The sequence below is a fragment of the Haliotis cracherodii genome, unplaced genomic scaffold (genome assembly GCF_022045235.1).
Source record: "Haliotis cracherodii isolate W230 unplaced genomic scaffold, xgHalCrac1.p SCAF_10, whole genome shotgun sequence".
Classification (NCBI taxonomy): Eukaryota; Metazoa; Mollusca; class Gastropoda; order Lepetellida; family Haliotidae; genus Haliotis; species Haliotis cracherodii.
Window position 1 is genome coordinate 31274552 of NW_027266265.1, and position 5583 is coordinate 31280134.

Sequence of the window (5583 nt, forward strand, 5' to 3'; positions counted from 1 at the left end):
CTGATCTCGCAACTATAAATCCAAGCATTTACACGTTTGTTCATTTTTCTGTTTCATTATCAATAAAAGGTCAAAGTTACTTTAACAGTCCATGTTTTTTAGACATCTGCGTCGCCGCTCCTATTAAAATACCTACATGGCGTGTAGTTTTGAAGCATGAAGTATTACAGGATATTTTTGGAACAATTCTTCCAATTTAACAATATAATATTTTCTTTTGCCTTCCAGCTGTACTTGTTTCAATAGAAGTGGCTACAAGGTGATACACGTGTCAGAGATAAAGGGACTTTATTACATACAGCATTGATGGACTGGCGAACTACGAGTGTAGGTGCTTAGGAGAATAGTAGTAGTGTTTCAACAGAACTGGCTACAAGGTGATACACGTGTCAGAGATAAAGGGACTTTATTACATACAGCATTGATGGACTGGCTCACTACGAGTGTTGGTGCTTAGGAGAATAGTAAACAAGTTGTTATATCCACGAGTCTTCCATCTATGAAAGAGCTGCTGCTTTGTGTTGTCTTCATCTGTGGAGAGATATTACAAAGAATAAAAAAATCTGAATAGTTGGGACCGAGACGCCGCAAATCGCTGCGCTGAGTTGTGTTCATATGTTCAGGGTTGGAATACCAGATTCTAACTGGATTAAAAGCACCATATGTCCACTGTAAAAAATGTGTTTAGGATATAAACACAGACAAGACATGTTTAGATCTAAACATGATTATGAATGTGTTTAAATCCCACACGGAATACACAACCCATGAGGTATTGTCTCACAGCCAAAAAGGCCACCTGAACAAAACGTCCCCATAATATAAACATGTTCAGAGTTAAAACATGAATATATTTTAAAGCATAAACATGTTGAGAATGTGGTATAAAAAATTAGACCCTAAACACGTTTAACTGTTGAACAATCCTAAACATGTTAAGACCATAACATGTCAAAATTATGGGACAAGAAACGTGTATAAGTTTGTGTTTAGAATGTGAACACAATTTCTACATTGCAGCTGGTAGGTTTCCCCAAAGCGGTCAAGTGTGTGCCTCTGTGTGTGTGTGTGTGTGTGTGTGTGTGTGTGTGTGTGTGTGTGTGTGTGGTAAAGCTGAGGACAAATCACATCTGTGTCGAAAACATCCCAGTTCCACCCCAGCCAACACCAGCTATCAGATAATTGGCCTCTCAGGTGTCTCACTAGGTCATCATGACAGTCATTAAACTGGCTTCAAAAGCTCTCTCATAAAAGGCGAAGATTAATACCTTAAAGTTTAGCGATGGAGGATGCAGTGTTGTTCAAACCAGGAAGAGAAGAGTAGCTCTGTCCCTCAGATATTATCATCCGCTTCCCGGAATATTTGATCTCACTGTAAAGGCCCCAACTGAAAGCATAAACATTAAAACATTGAAATAAATGTGGTTTCTGTGCATTTCTAATGTTGACAAAATGAGTAGCTATGAATAAAAATGATATAAATAGAAACAATGAATTCTAGTTTTGACATTGATGGCGATGCACCAAGATCCACATATCAACATTTCTATATGTACTGATCAAGGCAATTTTGTTCATTTGGGGACAAACAAAATTGCTTCGAAAAACCGAATCACGTGTCAAGTTATGTTAAGTTTGAAGGAATTCGTCGGGACGGACAATCAATTTGGTAAATTTGTTTGATCAAATTTGTACACAACAAAGCAAAATCTCTGGACAACGACAAGCTCTATGCCTCCATTACTCTATGCCTTTCAAACTGTTGTTCATCTCTTATTGGACGTTGCATTGTGTCACCAAAGAAATACAAAACGAATACTGGGCAGAATTTGAAATTATGAAATTGTAATTTAATTTATTTGTTTTAATCTTTCGAAAACGTATTGGGTCTTATAGATAGATAATCAAGAAAAGGAAGGTTATCTTTTAAAAAGAACATAAAACAATTAGTAAGCAACAAAACTCAAAACGTACTGCGAATAATTTGAATTTGAAAGAATGAATTAAAAAAATATTGCCACTGAATTTAATTCCTGTTTAAATCTTTCGAAACATATTGCGTCTAAAATAGGTATTCAAAGCAAAAGGGTGAAGTTATTCTTCTGAAAAGGTCATATAGTACTTCATAAGAACATTCACTTTTGTATTGATCATATATGTACTTACTCTCCCTCGTGTACAATGGCCGAGGAAACCGAGTTGTCAAACCCTCCCAATGTAGGGAGATCCTCGAAGACTTGCAGACATTTACCGGTAAAACATTGTTTCTCGTAGAGGGTCACCTTGGGAGAGTTGCACCAGCTTGCCTGGAAAATAATCTTGGATAATACTCACGCTGGGACGTTGCCACATAAAAACTGCCAGACAAAAGAAAGTACATGTATTCACTTGAAATTGGATGTGACCAAACAATTACAAATGTGGCACTGCAAACTTAAGGTCAAAACACAAGTATGTTACCCGTATACCACGATCGAATAAGTTTTTCTTATTTGTTTCAATTATAGCCACTATCAAACAAGAGTGTTATTTTCTTTAGTCCGCCGAGATATAGGTAATCAAATGACTGTACTATACATGAGAAATACTTTTAAGAATAATCAAAATTACAGTATTTAAAATTATAAATAAAACTTGATAAAACAATTTCCCACATCAGCCAATCTGACTGGGATTTTTGTTACAGACGGGTATTTTTTTCAAAGGCTTAAAACATTATTTTCTCTGAAGGAGCAGCAGATAAATTTATTTTCACAACAAATTCTTTGCAAGGGGACACGCAGTATGTCCATCTAACATGATTTTTAGGTAAACCTGAGGCCCCATGACTTGGTTGCAGTATTTTCTAGAACATTTTTTTCAGAAAGATCACAGTCCTAATCACCACCGACTACCAACGAATATCAAACAGTCGGCCCATTATCTGAAATATGTGGAAATCAGTGAGTTTGTCCTTTTTATATTTGCCTGTAAACTAAACTAATCACTTATAAACATACCATTGTTCTTGCAGCTTGTTGAAGAAACAGCAGCTACCTGAAAAAGATATGTATCAATTTAACAGAGTAACGAAGTCGTGATATTGAAAGATCATGTATTTGAAAATATTCTGCACACGGAGCGCGAGTTGCCACAGGAGGGTGGGGTAGGGGGATGTGTGTGTGTGTGTGTGTGTGTGTGTGTGTGTGAAGGGGGGCGGGGGGCTGTGATATAATCGGAATACCATTCAAATCTGCGTTAAACCCAACTCACTACTCACTCACTATTTCCCCACATCTTCATGTATATAAAAGAATGGGGTCCAATAACATGTCCTAGTATTCGCATAATGTGGACAGTGAGAGCCAGCTTTACGTAGCCTTAGTTACATACATTACAAAACGATAGGGCTTGAAAAACACGATGACCATTTTCATATTTTTTAACACTTGACTTATGTGACATGTAAAATCTACAACACGTGTCACGTTCTTATCGGGAACATATATGGCTGATGCGTTTATTTCCCAACAAACATCCAACAATATAGGCATATTGCTAGAAAATCTCAAACCAATCTGATTAGACAAACTAAAAATTCTTCTGCAAAATCTAGTCAGTCATAAACATTTTCAAGGTTTGCTATGATGACATTCCCAAAGACATAAACAAAAGTATAAACATTACTACATTTGGGGTTAGAGAGCACATGTCAAGATTCTTGTAACGACCGCTCCCCCACTGGTGGCAGCGATGTTACCGAAAGGGTAACGAAGGTGTCACGCGCTGGGAAGGAGCTTGGGTACGATTTTTTTGGCGAGTTTATTATTATTATTATTTACAGATTAAAATACAAAATACAGCAAAGAGGGTTTGGGTGATCCTGGCACAGTCAGGCTGGTTAGGCTCATCATCAGCTCAGGGCCCTTGCCCCCTCTACAAGCAGCCCGGGTAGCGAATGGGACTTCTCCCAGGAAGCGCTGCCAAGTCAAACCCACCCAGAACTTTTCGGAGAATGTGAAGACTCCCCAACACTCAAGCCTTCTGCATTACCCAGATTGTCAGAAGGGCTGTATTCATGGTAGCAAACCCGGTACTGTCCCAATGTCAGTCAATAGATTGGGAGGTACCAAACCTAAGGCACAGAGAACAATGTGGAGTCGGACAACTTGGTACTTGGAATGCAAGCGTGACATTTCGAAAGCGAGGTCACATTAGTGTCAGAGGGGACAGACAATTCAATGATATAAATGATTTCGTTGGATCAAGATCAGGCTTGTTGGCCTGGATACGTCTAAGGTTGTATACGGGCCTATTCCAAAGAATTTTGTATGTATCATTTTCCATGATGCCCTCTACATATTCCTGGTCGTACCATGACCTCTGTGTCAAAACAACAAGCATGGCGAAGACGGTAATAAAATGATCGAGCATCATGTCGTTTAAGATACTGTGTTTGTGCCAAAGCACAATCCACTGACAATGTGTTGGGCAGTCTAATTAACTTCATTACATAATCTGCATTTCATATTTAACATTTTGATGCAAAATCGCACTTTGACGGTTTCGAGTGGGAAGTGACTGGTTCTGAGCAGTTCTGAGTCTGGGCCGACTTGATATATTATTATTATTATTATTATTATTATTATTATTATGCTGTGGGCAGAGGTACTAGGCTGGCTGCCGGCCGCAAGGAACTCTGGGTAAGAGAGTGACGAAGGGGATGCATGCCTTCCTAGGTAAGCGGGTTCAAGGTAAGAATAAAATGAAGGAGAGAGCAGTTCGACCGTTAGGACAGTTGGAGTTGTACAGTTATGGAATGAAGATGCGTGTTGTTTACAGCAGTGACCTGCGTGTGTTCTCTGGGAACGTTTGATGATTACACTGGAATATTACTAAAGGCGGCGTAAAACAATACGGCTACTCAATACTCACACATTACAAGACAATCGTAAAAGAATTAAAACCAATGTCAAGAAGCCAATATTATAGAGAAATTTCCCCAATTTCGAAAAGCGGCAAAATGGAAATATAAACATTACCGTTTTGGAGATGACCGTCGTTGTCTTCTGTGTCTGGTCCAGGGCTGGAGTGAAGAAGTTGTGCAATCGGAGCCATATATAGTCAACTAGATCCGTAAAGCTACGCCTGCTCGTCCAATAGAAAATATCGACGTGTCCGCCCACACAGGTAGTTATTGGTTGCATTTATCATATCATTACCATGTATTCTTGAGCTGAACCCGGACACGACTTTGCTCAGTGTTGTTAAGTGAGAGAAAACGCAACAATGTAGTAATGTTAAAAATAAATAAAACAGAATAAATATAATTATCTTTATACAAAATACAAAACACCATACTGAGAACAATGATCTGTGTTTATGCTTCATACTATTGTCAGCCGGTGAAAATACGCACAAAAATCTATTTAGTCTTGTACAAATTCTCCAAGGGGCCACAGTATCAAATGGTCGGTCCCTTAGACGTTTTATATCGTGTTTTTGTCTCTCTTTATTACCTATTTCAAGCCTACATTTAATTTACATATTTGGTATGCACAATTTTTTTTGTGGGTAGTTAATGTATGTAGAAAATTATATTTT

At 38.3% G+C, this 5583-nt stretch overlaps 1 long non-coding RNA gene across 1 annotated transcript; it reads right to left on the bottom strand.

Moving 5' to 3' along the window:
* Positions 1-5063, bottom strand: LOC139449040 (uncharacterized). The gene is made up of 5 exons (XR_011652102.1): positions 5022-5063; positions 3000-3036; positions 2167-2306; positions 1269-1387; positions 1-531 (listed from the first exon to the last, which is right to left on the bottom strand). It is a non-coding gene; the product is annotated as an uncharacterized lncRNA (long non-coding RNA).
* Between the last annotated feature and the right edge of the window lie 520 nt (positions 5064-5583).